General features: G+C 40.1%; 1 protein-coding gene across 2 annotated transcripts in view; it reads left to right on the top strand.

The window, feature by feature from the left end:
- Positions 1-83: 83 nt before the first annotated feature.
- YES1 (YES proto-oncogene 1, Src family tyrosine kinase) overlaps positions 84-21223 on the top strand; it is a 51674-nt gene continuing 30534 nt past the window's right edge. The window contains exon 1 of one of the 2 annotated variants that reach the window (XM_042798116.1): positions 84-570. The gene's annotated coding sequence lies outside the window, so the exon portion shown is untranslated. Of the gene's footprint in view, positions 571-16228; positions 16251-21223 lie in introns of those variants that run through there. The other variant, XM_032987694.2, reaches the window with a different exon arrangement.

Genomic DNA, 21223 nt, shown 5'->3' with positions numbered 1-21223 from the left:
CAGGGCAAGCCCCGGCTCCCCCCTTCCCTCCCTCCCTCCCCCCTTCCCTCCCTCCCTCCCTCCCTCCCTCCCTCCCTCCCCGACGCCGGGAGAGCGGCCGCTCCGCGCTCCTCCACCACCATGTTGGCTCCCTGCGCAGCGGCGCGGAGGAGGGGGCCGCCAGCCCGGCTCTGCGGGGGCCGCCCGGCTCCTCCCCGCGGCCTCCGACTCGGGTCTGGAGCCGCTGCCCCGGCGGGGAAACACGGCGAGCCCGGCCCGGAGCGGCCGCAGGGGCGGGGGGAAAGCTGAGGCGCGGAGGAGGGGCCGCGGTGTCCGCCGGAGAGCCCGGCCGTAGGGGCGGGGAGTCTCTTCCTCCTCCTCCTCCCCCTCCTCCTCCCCCCGCAGCGAGGCTCCGGCTTCCCGCACGCACCGGAGCGCCCGGCTCCCTCCTCCTGCTCCTCGTCCCTCCTCCCTTCCCCTCCTCCCCCCCTTCCCTCCCCGGGTCGCCGCGGCTCCGGGAGGAGCGGGGGGGGCCCCGCTTCCTTCCCTCCCCCCCGTCCTTCTCCCACCCGCCACGCCGAGGAGAGGCAGGTGAGGACCCGGCCGCGTCCCCGCTCCCCCGCCCCGCGGGAGAGGCGGCCGCGATGGCGGCGGCGCCCGCCGAGGCGCTAGGCCCCGGCCGCCCGCCCCCGGCCTCTCCCCGCCGGGCGGCCCCGCGGGAGGGGGCGGAGGGGAGGGGGTGTCCGCCCCTCACCCGCGGCCTCTTTCTCCGCAGAAAGTTTCTCAGCAACTTTCTTCCGGGCCCGAGCCCCCCGCCCGCGGGGCCGAGGGGTCGGGCGGGCGGGAGCCGCGCTGCGCCGCCCGGGGCTGGGCTGAGCTGGGCTGGCTGCGGGGGACGGGCGGGCGGGCGGAGGGGAAGTAAGTTTGTGAGGGGAGGCCCCCGCCGCCGGGTTGCCGCGGCGGCCCCGGCCCGCCCGGCTGCCGCGGTCGTGGGGCGGTTTTTCTCGTTCCCCGCCCGGGTGGGCGCTCGGCGTGAGCCGGTCCCGCCGCAGCTCCCGGGTGCCGGCACGGCCGGCCGGGGACGGAGGGTGCAGGCGGTTTGAAATTCAGGAAATCGCTTTGCGAGGCGCCTGTAGCCTGGCCTGCGTCGAATTATTTTATATGAATTTTTCGATTTTTTTTTTTTTTTTTTTTGCTCACTCTTCTGGTTTGTATCCCTGCGTTTAAATTTCTGAGTCATTAATTCAAATGTTTGATCGTCAGACTTCATCAAGCCTCCTCGCCTTCCTTACGGTTCAAAAAAAAAAAAAAAAAAAAGATCGGACGCGCGGAGGCTCCCGTTTCTGCGGAGGCTGCACGTAACTTTCTGCACTGTGTGGACCCACAAGCTTGCGCTGTGCAAAGTTGTGCGGGCACCCCTCACACCAGGGGCTGGCGTGTCGTCTTCTCCACTATACAACATTACACATACACGGGTTTATTGCATTCATTTCCGAATGGCCCTTTCCAGGTGTCTGGTATGTATGTAGGTATTGGCTGCTTTGCACTGGGAAAACTACGATTAAAGTATTTCCAAAACTCATGTTGTTAAGAAGGTGTAGTCAGATATACCTGCTGGATATAACCCTAAGCAGAGGCTGGCTGTTAATTAAGAAATAGATGTTTGGATTTACTTAAACTGGCATACTGCTCCAAAACCAGTTTAAAACGTGGAGCGTGTTGCCAAGGAAGGTGTACTGTCTCTTAATAATTCGTAGACAGCTAGATGAAATTTCAAGCAAATTTTGCAAGCAAAATTGACCATTAATCAGGGAAGCAAGATACAAAAGTTTACCTCAGTCTTTTATTTTTGGAAAGCCAGCCCATGAAGAGGGATTTCTAATAAAATTGCCTTGTCAGTTACACTCGTAGTATCTGTCAGTAAGCAGTATGTTTTTGCCATAATGATGTTTCTGCGGGCCTTATGGATGTAAGAACTGTTCTTTTCCAAACAACAAAACCTTGCACTTCCACCTGTGTTTCTGATGCGTATCTGTAACTTTAGCTACAGGAGGTTCCTGCTGAACATGGGCATAGAGCTGAGACTAAGGGTGTGTTTTGCGCAGGCAGGGTGTCAGGGTTAGTTTCGGGATGAGGTGGCATCCATGAGGTGAACAGAAAGAGAGCAACACTGGCACAGTGCTGAATTTCAGAGAAAAAGATCCAGCAATACCAGGCATGTGAAGGGATGACAGTAGTTGGTAGCAGCAATTGCCAGTAAATATTCCATGCGTTTTGTTAGCTTTATTTCCTCAGGAGACGCAGCTCAAATACAACTGCAGTATGCGTGTACCATCAGTCCCTCGAAGAACTCTTCTGGCTGTTAGCCAGTTTCAAACAAATTTGGCAGCAGAGGTCTCCCAGGTGAGCAATTTCTACAAAATCTGTGAAAGTAAGGAAGCCAGGTATAAGAGAGCTCTTAACCTGCACACCAGAGAGTTCATGTCAATACTTATCTCAAGCTGGAAATTGATGCAGGAAATGAGACCTCCCTGGTTTTGCTGCTTACAGAGCTACTGGTCCAGTTTTCAATAACTTTTTAATACCTGGATCCCAGAACCGCTCTTTGAAATCTGAAGAACCTCATTCGGAATGAGAGTAGTGAGCGCAAAATAGCTTTAATCTGTATTTCATATCATAAAGAGAGATTTTCAGGGGAATATTTATTGCATAACAACAGTTCTTTGGCTACGAAACTAACAAAATTGAAAGTATTTAAATTACTACATTATTTGAAATCACTAGAAAAATAATAAATCTTTGGTGTTCTGTGTACTGTGTAACAGCATTATTGAAAAACTGCAGTTTACAATTTAGGCTTTTTTTATCTGTACTTATGTAGCAGAGTAGAGAACTACACTTCTGCACTAGAGGAATATTCCTTATTTTGAGCTTTGCATACTTCCTGCAGCTCCCGAAGAATGAAGTCGGCATTCTCTTCGCTCTGATAAATGATGGCTGTCATGTGACAGTGATGTGAAAGTCTGCGGGGTGGCACATGCCAGTTTATGTGGTCAAAGTTTACTTTATTAACAATGTAGCTGTATGGTTTTACTTTCCTGTACGTGCTGTCTGCGGACAAAAGCTATGTATTTTCAATAGATAATGCCTTCTGTTCAAACCGTTAGTTAAAAGAAATACGTTCTTTCATCTGTATTCCCTACTTGGATCCAACTGTTTTGCCTCATACTTTGATCACAGTTTGAGTAAGCTATCTTGATGTTAATCTAAAAATTGGTGTCAGCATTAACACAAAGACTACTTTACGAATGTGTCCTTATTCTGCTGTGTCATATCCAGCAGCCTTTTTCAGATAGGACACCTTCTGTGCATACTTACACAGTCTGTGGTTTCTGCGAAGCCCTCGTGAAAGTTTTGGGCTTCTAGTACTTGAAGTCCTCTGCTAGTTGATGGAACAGATTGATTAGTGAGAGAGAAACGTACTTTCCCAAACTACTGTAACAGAATGGTTTAGTTTTTGTCCTGGAGGAGCCACCTCGAAATATAAGTAGATAGTTAATTCTCAGTATTTATTTCATTTTTGTTCTCCTTGAGAATGCCAGTAGGATGCTGTTTTACAGTGATGGATTTTATGATGTGGCAGCCACTAATTTTTTTTTTTTTTTTTAATACAAACTGCTTTACAGTTGCCATATGGTAACTTCTTTCAATCACTACAGTCCCTGGCTGCATTGAAACCAATGACTTAGAGCTGTAGGGTTCCAGATTGCATTATCGATTGCCAGGATTTGAAGGCAAACCTGGACAAATTCCCATGTGTATGCTGAATTTAGTAGGGAAGAAGTCATATTGAAAAGATGCTGTCAACTAACTGTAGGACAAGTTTAATTTTAGGTTTTAAGGGGTCATTCTTACTGCCTTTTCCACCTATGGGGGTTTATCCTTAATGATGCCAATTCATCAAAGCAGTAACTGGCACTGAAGCAAGTTACTGAATTGAGTGGGACTGCACCCTTAGGTAAAGTTAACATGCATGGCTGATTGCAGGATCGGAGATCAAGGTGATAGTAACGTTAATGCTAGAAATGAAGTAAGTAAACATTATTACTTATGCATAAGTTTTGTTCCCTTTACATTTGAACATATATTATTTAAAAACATAAAGAATAACTGGAAATAGGATGGGAAACACTCTTTCTATTGTCACTTTGGGTAGGCACGTACCTAGAGCACTGGGTTTCATGACATTTTCCAAAAGTCAGTGGATCAAATTCATGCTCAGCTGAAATAAGCCCTTGAGCTAAGGGTCTCCTGCGAGGACTGCTAACCCTGGCTTGTATCTGAGCCCCACAGCCCAGTGGGATACTGCCGTAGGGATCATCAGTGGAGCAGATCCAAGGCTGTGTTGACTGTTGTGGCTGAGACTGGGGCAGTGTTTCCATTTTTCTTGACTGTAGTGTTAGGTAATGTTACAGGGTATGGTTGGAGAGTGCCAAGTAAGTAATGACCACTAGAACCTCAGACTGGCATCATATGTATTTCAACTTCTTGAGTATTCTAAGATGTTGGATAGGAAATTAGATAACTTCTTTTGCTAACCTGGCTGCATTTTATCTTTGTATTTTTGGAAGGTGAATGCTAATATAATAGTGTTATATGAGACTCTAATAAGTATGTATATTGACTACATCTGTATCTTAAATGTTTACATAAATTTTGAATTTTGATGGTGCTACTGAACTTCAAACAATTTGTCTTTCGGATTGCCTCTTCAGGGGGATGAAAAACTTTGTGGCTTTAGATACGTGTTTCCGTGGCTTTCTTCACACCAGGAGTCTAGAGAAGTCTGGGAAAAAGAAGTGATTCTTCAGAAGTCTCAAGTAACACCTTCAGTTCAGATTTTAGGATCAACTAGATCAGGCTTACAAAAGTGAATAACTTCATTTACTTCTATTGACAGTGAAGTTGAGTAAACACACTCACGGAAGTAAATCTTTGTAGATCAAAGCCTTTAACTTTGTTTTGCGGAAACTTTCAGGGCCATTTTGTGACATTAATCAGACATTTAAAGCCAGTCTTCATATTGGAAGACTTTGGTTCAGTGGGGTTAATTTCCTTTGTTTGCACATGCCCAAAGCACCTTCTAGTCTTGCAAAACTGAGACAGTAATAGTGTTTTATTCATGGTGTGAATGACAGAGCATAAATGCAGTAAGGTCTAGGGTATTCTTACCAGGACTGATGGCCTCGTAGCAAAAGAACAGTCTGAGTGGAGGGTGATGTTTGTGTTCAGTCCTGTTCCAAATGTTTGCCCGTAACTCAGGCAAACTTTTTGATGGTGAGTGTAAAGTTCAGCTTCAGGAAGCAAAATAGAGTATCTGGGCTAAAGGTTTTGAAATTTTCAATCAAACTTAATGCCTTCCCGATTCTAAAAAAGAAAAAAAAAAAAAAAGCAGTGCTTGTGTGAGGTATCTAAAGAGTAATTAGAGGATACTATGAATCTCTTGTGTATTGCAATTGTATAGCATTGTAACCGCTTTGGCAGTCAGCCAGGAAAAGACAACTTAAAACAAATTAATACTGAACAATCCAGTTTTAATAAGTTAAGTATGGTTAGATAACAAAATTAATATTCTTAAAATGTGATAAAGGAAAAACAGGTCTGAGTTCTTACGTGTATCTTCTTGCTTTTCAAGAACATTTTATTGGGAAGTAAAATTGTGATTGACACTTGTAACCACAGAAGAATCAAAAAACCCTCTTCAAAGTCCTTCTGTACACCTTGCTCTTCCTTTCCACACTCTTCCTCTTTCTGGTTGTTTTTTACCAGCTTAACTTGTTCAACATAAATACTGTATTTTGCCAGCAACAGTATCCCAAAGTCTAGAAGCTAAAAGACTATGCCAAGAATATCACTGCCACAGGCTTTCCTGGTTCTTAGGCTCCATTGCCCAGCATCTCAGAAGGTGGGGACCAGTGGTGAGCCTCTAGTCTGGTTCAGAGGTATTTGGGCTAGATGGACTTCTGGTCTGATTCATAACATCTGGCCTTTCAGTAGGCTTAACTGAATGAACACATGCCTCAAAGATGAGCAATGCTGTTAAGGCTTTGGTCAAAGCATGCTCACTGAAAAATGGATATAGAATTAATGTCTAGAAAATATTCTCATTTTCAAAATAGACACTCATCAGAAACTAGTATTCATTTGCGAAACTGGGAGAAAGAAAACAAAGAGCTATCGTAGAGGAAGGAAATTGGAACATAATTACGGAAGTTCTGTATTTTGTTGTAAAGTGTTTAAAGCAAGTCAGTAAGTTTAGCAGTACATCTTCCAAGTTATTTTTTCAGTTCTGTATCGCCTTTATTTGCCTTGATTCTGATGCTGTTTTTCCAAATGTCTGAAGTTTGAGATTAAAACCTTACTTTACCAATTTCCAAACCGAGGTCTTCAGAAGCATATTAACAGGCAAAATCTGTAGTGTTTCAGTTAGCAGTTTAACAAGGTTAGTCTGTGGGAGACTGAGTTAAGTGTGACATGTAGGTCTGATATTTATATAAAACAGTGGTCTCCAGACGTCTTAAAAAGCAAAAATTTGCACCAAACCTAATAGCTAACTTCACATTTTAAAAATCTGTAAAGCCATGGCATTTATATTCACGAGGACCAAGCAAGGGTGAGTTGAAGTGGGATGAAATCTTATGGTGATAAAAGTAAGTGTTTTGTGTCCCCCTGTCTCATAACTTCTTGAGCTGAAAACAGAATGTATCAGCAGAATATTTTACTACTACTGGTGGTTTTGTTGATACATAGTATTTAGTATTTGTGACTAGCTCCATTAGTTTAGTTGAAATACTCCACATTCCCTTAGAGATGTGAACTTATTATTGGTGCTATGATGAAGCTGCAGAGGTGTTTAACAGTGTATCTTATGCACTTGTAGGTAATTTCTCTTGAAGAACATATTGCAATACTTCAGTGACCAGTGAAACTGAAAATATTGAACTTTTTTCTTTTCTTTTTCTAAATGGAAATTTATGCAAGGCCTAGATAAGATCCATAGGGCAAAGACCATTCTCTGTGTGATGACTAGCCCAGGTGAGTTGTGTATCATTCTTGTAAGAAGGCTGTCCCGTACTGCATGGAGATAGAAGACTTGAGGTTTTCTTGTTTGTTTTTTATCCTAAATCTTAACAGTGCTTCTCCTCTTTGATGCACGTGTTCATTAAATAAAGCGTAATGAAAGAACAGTTTTCATGAATCAGACCAGAAGTCCATCTAGGCAAATATCTCTCTTTTTTTTTCTTTTTTTTTTTTTTTTTTTCTCCTCAGTTCAAGAGAAATTCTTAATGTCTCCAGTAAGTCTTTGGAAGTTTAGTTAAAGGGAAAATTTCAGAATGGGTTCTTTCAGCAACAGCCTGTTTTAAATAAAAAGTATTCAGGTTTCCTTCCAGCAGTAATATCTTAAAATATAAGTGTGCTCTCTGGTTTCTGAGGCGTGTGATATTTGGGATTTTTGCCAAAGTTATGTCCTTTGTTTTTGTTTTTTTTGGGTTCATCACCACCATACATTCTAGGTAGAAGACGTATTAATAGAATGACAAAGTCCTGAAAGCAAAGAGAGGGAGGAGTTTGTTTAACTGATACCAATGTTAAATATTTGTTTAAAGGATTATTAAGGGTTATAATAGTATTGGCCAGATCAGCTCATCCATACTTAACTGAAAAACACACATTGGAGAGAGAAAAAGAGCATACTATTCTCACTGTGGACATCCATGTTTAATTGTTTTCATAGTAAAGTTAAATACTCTATTCAGGAACACTTACAGCATAGAGCAAAATACTGCTCCTTTTGAAAACAATTACCCATGAAGGAAAGAGAAGGGAAAACCAGGATAATTCCTGAACTGTTACTACTAGTCAGCAGGAGAAATTCTGAGTAAAATTCCCTTTCCCAGCGGCCACACTTTTTCAGGACTGAAAAGTAAGTATTGTATTACAATTCTGTAGGGAGTACAAAAGGTAAAAGCTTATGTGTTTTGGGGGGTTGTTTAGGTGGTTTTGTTTTTTGTGGTTTTTGTTTTGTTTTTTTTTCTTTTTTTTTTTTTTTTTTTTTTTTAGTTCCGTGGTTTTCAAATGAGTGAGCAAAATGCAAGTGCAAAAATCTCAACTTTGGAAGACACAAAAGTTAAATGCTGACTTGCGTACAGCTTTTGTGGCTAAGATGCAATAGTAATGTGGATATTTTTTTTTTTTTTACTTTCAAGTACAGCTCTGTACTGTATTTTAAGTACAGTTATACACTTAAAACACAATTTAAATGTGTTTTCACAGTGGTTGAGTTTATTTAAAGCGATAAGCTTTCAAAATAGCTTGCTGAATAATTACATATATTATGTAATTTGCTAAAGTTATCAATCTTCTCTTTCATTTTAGGAAATATTTCTTAGCTTGTACGCTGTAGAAACCTGTAGAACTGATTAATTCAGGCTATCATGATGTACGTAAAATGAGACAAGTGATAGTTAATAGATGAAAAATTATTTCCCTGGAAACCTTTGACTTGTTCATACAAAGTAGGTGTATTTAAATATTCTGGAATTAATTTGCATTAGTTATTAAATCTAGGGCTCTTTGATTATGTACTGTCCTCCCCCCCCTTTAGCTTACATCTGACATACCTTCAGAATACTATTTGAATTTGGTGCGTACATGGTGAAACTGTAGCCAAGTTATACAAAGTGACGTACGATAACAAGCATGACACCTTGATTTTATATGGTTATTTTAAATGAATATTTTAACTTGGTTTTACACTTGTTCTTCTTTGTTCTTTTCCCAAAGAAAGAGGTTGAGTCTTACTGGTCAGTAAAATACTTTGACTCTAACTATATATTAGTTTTACGCTAATCTTGTTAGCTTTTTACCAGGGGCATGGGTCTTCTGCATGTGTATTTAATGTAATAATAAAGTACCTTAATAATTCTTTTAAGATAGATATCTAATTATTTAAGCAATGAAAGCCCAATTTATATAAAAGACGTTTTTTTCTTCCTAATTTGTGTTCAGTGGCATTTGAATGGAAATTCTGATTGAAATTTGTATAAATAACCAGCGTTATATTTTAAGGTACAAATTATGTTGCCTTTTAGATAAGGACATAGAAGTCAATAATTTTAAATGCAAAACACATTTTGCTTTAAATCTGATGGATTTATCTACAAAATGGAATATTGGCTTTAACTTGTTAATTAATTTTGCTCACCAAAACCTCTAAGATGTTAGAATGAATAGATGTCATACTTGCAAGTTTTTTGTTTGCTTTGAAAATAGGAAGAAAAGTCTCTCCTCTGTCTTTTAACCTTATCTTCGGCAAATGTTTCTGATTCTAGTGAACAGATATCTAAATGATATTAACTGGGAGTGTGAGGTGTCCTCTGCACTTGCAACAGCTTATGCTACTTTAGGTATTTAGGTGTTGAAATTCTGATGCCAGGTGGTTATGAATGAGCTCTGCCAGTTTGGTGATTTGAATTTGTTTAAAATTTTGATGGCTAACAAAACAGTTTGAATCATGTTTAAATTTAATATAGGTTATGGTAAACAGTAAATGTGGATCTTAATGTAAATTGATGTTACAATTTTTAAAAATATTTATTTCTCCACTTTAAATATTAAAAAAATGCCATCAGAAGGGCAACTTTCCATTATAACATGGCATGTGGTCAGTCAGCATATGACTTAATGTGGTGATACAGGTCTGCTGTATTTTATTTTTGTTATTATACAAATACTTAGAAGTAAACGTTGTTTACTGCATTATATATAGTATGTTATAGCCAGGTAGCCAGGTAATTTAGGTGATGGAATCAAATTGTATTCAGGCATCAGAAATGTGCCAAAACTTTTGAGCCGGTGGACTGATCATAGTGTGAGACATTCTTAAGGAAACCCTAACAGCACTGATAGAGTGTTGAAAAATTTCTAAGTGTTATTACTGCATGATTCTTACAGCTTGGAAACCATGACATTAAACTGTTGCTTCTTTTAAAGTATTTCATAGACTTGAGGGATTATTAACTTTTCCCCCTTAGTTCCTCTGAAACTGAAAAGACAAGGCAGATGCATTTGATAGTAGTTTTATAGTCAAGATGTTTGAATGGAATTATATTATATTTTTAAGGAAAACAACTTTTCACATACTTTAAACTGAAATGCAAATTAGACTTTTTTCCTTTTTTAATGATTGTTTCATCAAATCAATTGGAGTTTTGTTTTTTTTTTGTTTTGTTTTTGTTTTTTTAAGCTAATTAGGAAGTGGAAAATCTAAACCCATTTTTATTCACAGATCTTTTGACGTTGCTGTTCTAGGACCTGGTACTTTCTCACACTGAAGTCACGTGCAGAATTCCCCTTGACTTCAGGGAGAGCTGGATTAGCTTTACACAAAAGGACCAAATTGTCCTCTGGGATAAGTAGAGGCAACTCTATTGAAGTAGACTTCATTAGAGTATAAAATGAAGACAAAGAAGTGTTGCCTGCCTTTATAGGCAATGAAATTGGATCTGTTAGTTCAAACACCTAGGTTAATTTAGCAGTTGAATCAAAGACTTTTTCTTATCAGTTAGATAGTACAGTTGTATTAATTCACTGCATTGAACAGTGAATAAGATGTCACTTATTTTTGACTACAAATATTTTACAGAAGGTAGAATCTGTTTATGAACTCTTTTGTCTATGTGGCATAAGAATTATCACAAGAAAACTCAAACACATTATAAACTGTTAGCAAATGTTTAAGAAATTTAGCCTTAAGTAGCTGAAAGGGATCCATTTGCCGTTTAATTTAATAGGCTTTATGTGACAAATTTGTCGGGTTTGGGGGGCTTTGTACTTTCAGCATCAGGCTGGCATCCTGAGTGATTTTCTGTGGTCTTGATGAGATGGGAAGAGGGTAATTCATTTACACCAAAAGTTGGACTGAATGTTATCCCATGTGTTTGCCAGTGGTAGCTGGAGTAACCCACTGACTTCCACAGCAGACAGTAGCACCTTTGGCATCTTTTTTTATGCTTTACACAACAGAATCTGTGTTGTGTACACAAACAATGAAGAAATAATATTTGAAAAATGGACTCAAATATAGTGATTACTTATGTAATACTCTGCTATACTACTATAAAATGTATAGTTTGTCACTCTTGCGTATCAAGTTTTTCTTTCAGTGCTTCTGGTAGCTGTTGGGATCATGAATTAATTCAAAAGTGTGTGTGATTATTTTGACCCAAACACTGTATGACTTTCTTGTACTTTCTCTTTGAAGTTTCATGAAGGAAAGAGGGGCTGGGACATCATAATCTCCTTAGAATAATTTGAGAATGAGTCCTTAAAAGCTGCTCCATGTTTCTTTTTATTTCATATGTGAAATTTTAATAATCCCTTCCCTGAGAAGAATGCAGAGCCACAGAGCTTTTAGCTGTTTAGCATGTGTAGCTCTGCAAAATAACCATCTATAAATAACTGCTGCTGCAATATTTAGCTGATGCTAAGGGGTTAAGCAGTAAACTGGAATTCTCTGAAACACTTGTGTCTTGTTTTGTAAATTTAGCACCTCAAGAACTGTTTTAAGATTAGTCATAGTTAGGAAGCTTATTGAACCACAAGCATCTTCCCGGAAACATCCTGTACTTTTGTTGTCTTCAGCTATTCATGGTTTTAACTGCTTTTTGGCTTTTAGAAACTCTTGCTCCAACTTCTTTGTGACTAAGGCACATTGTCAATCAGTCCTGTCCTCCCCATGCCAGCCAACTGTCCCCTTAATGCAGCAATTCACTTGGATGAATAGTGCTCATACTTTAAGGAGACAATTGCCTACCAGAGAGGGTGCCAAGTTGATTTAACTTTGCACAAGTGTGAAAGAGTTTTTAAATGGATGCTGTCAACTAACATTGGCCCAGGGCTTCAGCTGCCTGGAAATTGTTATAATCTTATTGGGAGTATGTCCAAATTTGTTTAAAATATTTTAGTCAAGCGCTTGGCTGCAGAAAACATTAGTACCCCAGAAACTGTTGTCAGACGATCGTCCTTGGGCTGTTGGAACTACGGTGGATGTGTCCTAGCCAAATGTAAAACACGGCTTTTAAAATGGACTCTCTTTTTGGCAGTACATTACTAAATTGGTGAAAGAATACAGGGTTCATGTTGTAATCTGCTCTTCCAGTTTGGTTTAATGCCACAGTGTGTGTTTGAAACACTTAGTTGGATGTATAATACAGTGTAAAACCACAACTGTAGCCTGCCATTACTGTAAGACTTACAGACCTGAGCTGCTATTTAGCCAAACCAGCTACTGGATTATCCACTACCTGGAAATGTTTAAAACTAGACCGAATTTAGGAAAACTTCATCAATTCTTTGCTGGCTAAATTTTTTTGATGCATTTTTAGTTTTAGTGGAGGTTGAAAGGATGCTTACCTTCTAGGTACACCATTGCTTAAATGCTAAGGGTTTTAATGCTGTGCATTCTTTCCTCCACAGTAAGTGTAAGCGTGGGCCTTTTCTTAGCATAGTTTGGAGTCTGATATGTCTTCTAGCACTTCACAAGGGAAGAGAGAAGGTGAAAAAAGTTAAGGAAAAAACATGTGGAGAAGATGCTCCCTGAAATTCCTGATGTCTGTTTCAGGGAGACCAGGAAATTGGAGAAAAAGAGCTACGTCTGTCAAGAGCCTGACAAAATATGGGAATTATACTAGATGTGTAGAAAGGATGCTAGTAACAAAATGCTCAGTTTAAAGGAGAGAAAAATTCTTACAGGCATGATGCTTGGACAGTATGCCTGGTGAACTTGTATTTTCCCGACAGTAAGTAGTGAGTATATTTGGGGGCGGGGAGGAGGGTGTTTTCCTTGCTTCTCTGAGATCATTAGGCCATTACAGCTGCAACAACATTGCTATTGGTTTATATACATTTGTGGAGAAAAAGGAAGTATTGTTGTTTCAGTGCCTAGCTGGAATAAGTAGTTTGTTATGCAGTGCCATGAGATTGTTATTTGTTTTGAAGGCATCCCACTTAGTAGATGTGCAGCTACTAATGAGTAAGTCTATTGTATACATCAGAAAAAAACCCAAACAAACAAACAAAAAGCAACAAACAAAACTTAGATTGGAAAACATGAAGAACAGGAGCTAGAATAACTTCCAAATGTAAAAGACTAGAAGTTGATTTGGAGCTGTCAGCATATCATGAATTTATGAAGGGGAAATCATGATTAACCACCTCCTGCGATGAGATGACTGATTGGGTGGATGAGAGCAGAGTAGTGGATGTTGTTTATCTTGGCTTTAGTAAGATTTTTGGCATGGTCTCCCATAGCATCTTCATAGACAAACCGAAGAAGTATGTGCCAGGTGAGCGAACTGTGAGAGCAACTGTAAACTGGCCAAACTGTCAAGCTTAAAGGGTTGTTGTCAGTGACACAGTCCATCTGGAAGCCAGTCACTAGTGTTGTAACTCAGGGTTCAATACCAGGGCCAGTCCTGTTTAACAGCTTCATTACTGACCTAGGTGGTCACAGAGAGATGCACCCTTGACAAGTTTGCAGAGGGTACAAAACTGGGAGGAGCGGTTGATAGACCAGAGGTTGGTGCCACCATCCAGAGGGAACTCAACAGATCAGAGGTGTTGACTGACAAGAACCTCATGAATTTCTGTAAAGGGAAATGCCAAGTCCTGCCCCTGGAGAGAAACAACCCCAGGCACCAGTACATGCTGGGGGGCTACTTGGCTTTCCAGTATATTGACAGGAAAAGACTGGGGAGTCCTGTTGGAGAAGATGTACATGAGCCAGCAATGTGCCCTTGCAGTAAAGGTGGCTGGTGGTGTCCTGGATGCATTAGGAGAAGAGGAGGTGATCCTTCTACTCTACTCAGCACTGGTGAGGCCACACCTGGAGTGCTGTGTCCACTTGTGGGCTCCCCGGTACAAGCAAAACATGGACATAGTGGAGAGAATCTTAACAAAGGGCCACTAAGACACCCAAGAACCTGGAGTATCTCTCCTGTAAAGAAAAGCCTCAGAGAGCTGGGGCTGCTCAACCTGGAGAAGAGAATGAGAGAATGAAGGCTCGGGAGGATCCTATATGTATAAATACCTGATGGGGTGAAGTAAAGAGGACAGAGCCAGGCTCCTCTCAGTAGTGTCTGGTAACATGACAAGAGGCAACGGGCAGAAATTGTAATACAGGAAATTCCATTTAAATATAAGAAAAAAATACAGTGTTTTTTGTTGTAAGGGTGATGGAATGTTTGAACAGGTCGTCCAGAAAAGTCGTGGATTCTCCATCCTTGGCAATAACTCAAAACCCAGCTGGACACAGACTTGAGTAACTTGCTGTCTTTGACATAGGTTTGAGCAGGGAGGTTGGAGTAGACTACCTCCAGAAGTCACTTCCAACTTCAGCTGTTCTGTGATTTTCATGAAAGGGTTTAAGAGGGTCACAACAGTAAATGTGGTAGTTGAAACAAAACACAGGTGTTGAAAGGCAGAATATTTTTGTTTGTTTTGGCAGCTATTTTTTTGTTGTTGTTTCTGCCAGCTTTCTCATGACAACCTGGAAAGAGGAGAGGTAACTCTTTGCAACTGCATTGTTCTCTTGTGTTTCTTTGCTTTCTGCTATTAATATAAAGTCTGTGTATAGCTTTATTGTCCATTGTGTCCTCTCCCCATCCTTGTGGTAGCAGTGGTGAGGAGTTGGGTAACTTTAACTTCTCTGCTGCCTGGAAAACTGAGCAGTACCAGGGGCTTTTAAGTCAAGGAAATGTTTTAAACTCATATTTGGAAAGGTAGTTTTTCAACATATGTGATAATATCCTTTTTTTTTTTTTCTTCAGAATTCTGTAAAAACTTAGATTATGAACTCTACACATGCTCCAGTGGTTTCTTTGCCAATGGTGATAAGGTGTTGTTTTTGTTTTTCTCCCTACATTTGACTAAACATACTAAATTGATAAATCCATGCTGTTGCTGTGTTAGTGTTAGAACTGCAAACTTCCATTAGACTAATACAAAATACAGAGGTGAAAAAGGAGCTGAAAGTTGCATATGGATTTAAACACACTATTATGTTTAACAGATTACCAATAAAAGCATGGTCACAATGAAACCTAGCATTTGAGCTTGTATCACAGAAAGGCGCCTGATCAGTTTAGTAAGATGGGACTTGTTTGTTTTGAACTCTTTGTCTTTGGGCTTTGTAGAATCATAGAATGGTTTAGGTTGGAAGGGACATTAAAGGTCATTTAGTTCCAACCCCCCTGCCATGGGCAGGGACACTTTCCACCAGACCAGGTTTCTCAAAGCCCCGTCCAGCCTGGCCTTGAACCCTTCCAGGGAGGGGGCACCACAGCTTCTCTGGGCAACCTGTGCCAGGTTCTCACCACCCTCACAGTAAACAATTTCTCCCCAATATCTAGTCTAAATCTTCCCTCTTTCAGTTTAAAACCATTACCTGTCATCCTATCATTACACTCCCTGATAAAGAGTCCCTCCCCACCTTTCTTGTAGTCCCTCTTTAATTACTAGAAGGCCACTCTAAGGTCTCCCCAGAGCCGTCTCTTCTCCAGGCTGAACAGCCCCAACTCTTTCAGCCTGGCCTCACACAGGGGAGGTGCTCCAGCCCCCTGATCATGACCTCCTCTGGACCCACTTGAGTAGGATCAGAATATGAATAGAAAATAAGATGAAAGTCAATTCTATATTGAAGAAAAATAGGGTGAACTTGGACTTGAAAATTAGAGGGCAGTTAGAAACCTTGTGAAACAAAACCGCAATTTCACACAGTTGGTGAGTATAAAAATACCTTATGTATACTGAAAATTGGCTAGGTTTAATCTTTGTCTCAAGTTGCCTGCTCATTGATTGTAATTTTTGCAGAGGTTCTCAATTCCAATCTTCTAGCAAGACATTAAAGGTTATACTTCCCTTTGAACAATATCTCATTTGTAAATGAATAACTGTGTTTTCACAAGCTCATTTGTGTTTTCTGGTAATTAGGGCAGCTATTAAATGACTGAATGGCTACTACTTCACAGGAGCACATATTTATGGAACTACCATTTACAGACTGGAAAGATAAGGGAGGTTTTTTGATACGACTGAATGTTTGTAGTAATACTGTTACAGTAAATCTTTATCATGTATTTACAGATCTTCCCAAAGATACTGCTTAAACCTTCAGAGGAAATAAACCCCAACACACATCTTTAGAGAAGCTGGTATGTGCACTTGGAAGTACAGCTTTCCAAATAGCAAGCAAGCAAGGATCATTTTACTGTCAACAGTAATCAACAAACACAGCATCTACTTAAGATAAATGTATTTATGTATGATCTGTAATGTCTTAATCTGCATGTGACACTGATATTATTGAAAAAAAAAAAAGCCTTCTGGGGGCACTACAGATCAGTAAGCCTGACAACTGTACTAAGTAAATCAGTCAAAATAATAATAAGGACAACATGGATAAACATGATATATTGAGGGAGAGTTAAGAGCCTGCTATGAAGGGATGTCATGTTTTGCAAAGTCACTGGAAGTTTTTTGAAGGCAAGCACATGAATAAGAAAGATATGACAGAAATAGCTTACTTGGATTTCTAAAGGGCATTTGACAGGGGCCCCCACCAAAGAATTTTGAAGAAACTAAGCAGCCATAGGATAGGCAAAAGGACTTCATGTGGTTAAATGAATGATTAAAACATAAGAAATGGAGAATTGGAGTAAACAGGGTAGAGAGGGGTCCTGCATAACAGTTCTCCCAGGTTATGTTAATGGAGCATGTTCAAGTTCATGAAGATACAGAAAATCATAAAGATATAGGAAAAAAGTGAGCTCACAGACTTTACTGGTGGGTAGTAGATGCAAAGGCAGACCCTAGCATTGCACAAGGACTTGACAGTGCTCAGCAACTGGACGGTAAAATGGCAGATGAAATTTCCCATAAATAGCTTCATGTGGTGTATTTGAAGGTGGGGAGGAGCAACCTTACCTTCACATCTTAAAAGATGAGCTCAGGGCTGATCATTGCCACTAGAAATGGTTAGAAAAGGAAAGGAGAGTAATGATTATATTATTTTAAAAATTATATTAAAATAATTATATAGTTCTGTCCCACTCGCCCCTAATACTATCGTTTTCTCAAAAAGAACATAGTTAAAGTTTCAACAAAGAGCAAATATGAAACAGTTTTTGTAAGGGGAGCAGCATGAATTTGTTAGGGTAGAAATGGTGACCAAAAAATGGTGTGATAAAATCCTGTAAAGTGTTCGATACCCAACAGGACATAAATTGGGAGTGTTTGTTCACTGTCTTTTTTTAGTGTGCAGACACATCTAATGAAACTAGCAGCTGATGAATTGAAAACAGACAAAAGGAGGTGGTTCTCAACCGAACATGTAATTAAGCTATAGAATTTCTTGCCTCAGGAATTTAAGGAGGCTAAACATTACATCAGTGCAGAGGGAAACTGCTGTTTCATGGAAGAAGAATCATCAGATGCAAATACCTATTCTTGTTCAGGAAATCCTGCTTCTGCAAACTGTTGGGGTCTCGGGGAGTATTCTGGAGAGGTTTTACTATATATTTATTGTGTTCTTACATTCTTCATTTGGTATCTATTTTGGCTGCTGTTAGTGAGGGGTATGTGGACATGGACCTTTGGGTCTTGCTCAATACAGCCATTCCTTTGTTGTAAAGCTTGCCCTGTCCCCCTACACTTTTTTTTTTTTTTTTTTTTTAATTTCTCTCACTTTGGTCCAAAACGGGGCAGTAAGCTATTTAAGGGGTGTTTTAGGGCCACTGGCTTCATATTTTTCTCTTTGTGTGACCTTGTGTATGCTACCAAAATATAAAATCTCCATGAAGCAAGGGTCATGTTCAGGGCAGGGTTAGGACTGCAGGTACGTGTCAATTGGTGGCCTAATTTTCTATGATTTTTGTCCTCTTACTGCTGCATAGTACCTCTTTGGTCATGTAATAGATGCACTTCCAAACACATTTCTCTCATGCACTCCTCACACAATAGAGGCCCTTTAGGAAAAGAGGTGTTTTAAGGAAGAGGCGTTTTTGAGTGGGTCTTCATCAAACAAATGCATGGTCTGAGCTGTCTTTAGGCTGGTTATTTCTGCTCTCCCTTCAGACTCCTTTGTGATGATTTTGTGTAGCACTTCCCTCCGCCAGACATGCTAAGCCCCCATATTTCTCTGTTGTATGTGACCAGCTTATTGATAAAAATATACTTCTTTGTGGCTGCAGTGACTATTGAAATAATCAGGGGATCTCTCTACCTGTAAATGGAAAAGTAATATTAAGAGGGCGTTGTGCTGGACAGAAATACTGCATTCGAGAAAATTGACACTATTTGAAACAAGGGGCTGCTATTGAATATAGCTGTTCTCTTCCTTTTGTTAAGGTGGCAGCTGCACAAATCACAGAAGATTTTTACTGCTTGCTTCAATCTTAATAGATCATTGTGATTTAGTAGTATACTTTACTATGTCAGTGATTTTTGAATCCTAAGTTCCCATTTTCTGTAGAGACATTCTTAATGTTCAGACTGAGTTTAGGCAATTAGTAGACTTGGTAATATATTTTCATCCAGTTGTGCATCATTTTATGGAGATAAGGGCTTCTGGATAGCTTTCTATATGTGGTTGCATTATTTTAGAATAGTTCTTTCATATTCAACAGGTGTTAAGATTTGTACAAAGATGTCAGATATATGGGGGATTTATTTGAAAGGTGTGCTTATTTTTCCACAAACAGACCTCTAACTGTTGTACATCGGGAAAATAGTGACTGCCAATATTTACATACAATTTAAGCTAATTCCATATGCTAATTTAGGTCAGTGCTGCTTCTTACCTTGTTGAAAGAAAATTTTTCTAGCCTAATTTTTTGATTCAGTGATAGATGACCATTAGTCATGGTATGCAGTGGGAACTTGAGCATTAGGTATCAGGAGGCAGGTTGGTGAACACCAGCTTTGGCTGCCTGTACGTGAGCTAGTCCTGTAGGCTCCCTTTATAGTCAGTGGAGAGAAATAAGCACTTTCACTGCATGATTCATCTCACCCCCAGATGGATGTCTAAATTTGGAAGATGAATTCCACCTGAAGTCCATTACTGACTATAAATGTCATTAGTTTAAACTAGGGAATTATTTAAAAGGACACTAGCTTGACTGGCATGCCAACTGAGCAGTAATCTTTTGTTTTCTTCCATTAATTAGATTTCAGAGGTTTAAAATCAGCACTCTGTAGCCTGTTTTGTATTTCGTGTTGTTTGAAGCTGCTCTGCTTTTACGGCATATTTGAAACTTAACAAGTAGGGTATATTCACATTGCCTAATTTCTAAGCATCTAGCTCTGCAAGGCTATCTGACTAGTCTTGTTGCCAACTTGTTTGATGACAACAAAGACTAGCATAATGAGAAGAGCAGGTCATATAACACAATTTTATTTCTGCTCTAAACTGTCTGTTAAATGTTAGGGCTGGAAAAAAAAGAAATATTTAGGTGTCCTTAAAATCATTGCTCCTCTAGAGGAGCCTATGTCTCTCACTGGTTGTACAGGAAGCCTGTGTAAGGGGATCCAGCCTTCAAATTTTCAGGACCAAAAGTAGCAGTGCAGATACCTTCCTTAATTTTTGTTTCTGTTTGTCCAGAGCAGACACTTGGAAGGGCTGGTATACTTTTTATGTACTTTTCATGCTGTGCCATGCTTTCTTACTGTGCCATGCTTGAAGATTCTTCATTTCCCAACCCCCCCCTTATTTTTTCCTGTTTATAAGTCTTGATTCCTGTCGGTGACAATCTCCTGGTCTTTTCTCTTTCTTTCATTTTGGGAATTCTGCTTTTTATGTCGTAATTTGTGGCAGCTTTATCCTCTTGATCACACCGATCAAGTCCTGCTATCAGACTGTATCCTTATACCTGAGTCAAAAATAAGAAATTCTTACAATGCCATTGCTATTGTACCACTTCTATTTTTCTATCCTACTAATTATACTTAAGTTTAGTTATGTATCAAAGGCTGATGGAGTTCTGTCAAGTTTGTTGGGTTTGGTTTTTTTTACATTAAAATTAGTAGTTTCTTTATTTTCTACATCAGCCTGAACATTCTAGAAAAGTAGTTTAGGATTAGAAAATAACTCACAACATTTCAGGTTATGTATATCATAGGAACCTGTATCCTTCAAACAATTTTCCTCCACCAGATACAAACATGGAGGCAAAAGGAGTTCCTCACTAGGAGCTATGGGTAAATCACTGGTTGGAAACGTGGAACTGAAGGGTTATTACGGTTCCTAACTAGGAGAACTGGATGCTGTACAGATATTGTGTGGACTCCCTACTTGTACTGGCAAGGATGTGAAACAGTTCTCAGTTCTTTAACAAAAATAGCAAAATTCAGAAGTCACAGCTATGACATGCTACCGGAAGATACGAGGACAGATGAAGCACATCGCCAACCCTTAACACTAGCAGAGCATTTGTCAAATAGAAATTGCCAGGCACTCCTAGAAGAAAATACCTTCCCTGCAAGAGGGGACTTAAAAAAAATGGAGTAGTCTCTACCAGTTTGGAATGGTTAGATAATTCTCCCCATCCCTAGTCTGGCAGTTTAATGCTGGGTGTTGTATGAACAGAAAATGCAAACCTGTCTGTTTGTGTGATAAGGAGCAATTGCTGGGATCTCCACTTCATATCGAGTAGGACTTTGCTTGGGGACAATATCCCTTCTTCATGTTGAGTTACAACCAGTATTTGTTAGAAGTATGAAGTGCTACCTACTCCGTCCCTATAGACGGTTCTAACAAAGTTAATGCTTTCTGTTTTTTCCTTTGTTCTTACTGTGCATTTGGGGTTTAGTGCTGTATTGTGCAGACCTTACTTGTCTTTAGACCAGCCACCGGTGAACTATGACACTCCTCTGGGGGCTGAAGATACAGGTATTTACTACTTCAAATTCTGCTCAGCTTCAGGGTTATCACTTCTAGTGTTATTATTTGTGAATAGCAGTGGATTCTGGCAGGGAGCAGTCCACAAACTGCTCCAAACAGGAGAACCTGTTTTTCAGCAGATTCATTTCATGTTTAGTCTAGGAGAGAGAGTTTAAAAATATGCAAAAGTTGATTCTTAAAGCTAACCTGTGGGATGATAGTACTGTATTGCTTCCTGATTGAAAGATG

Source organism: Tyto alba, unplaced genomic scaffold (genome assembly GCF_018691265.1).
Source record: "Tyto alba isolate M040663 unplaced genomic scaffold, T.alba_DEE_v4.0 Super-Scaffold_27, whole genome shotgun sequence".
NCBI lineage: Eukaryota > Metazoa > Chordata > Aves > Strigiformes > Tytonidae > Tyto > Tyto alba.
This window is presented reverse-complemented; position numbering and strand designations above follow the sequence as displayed.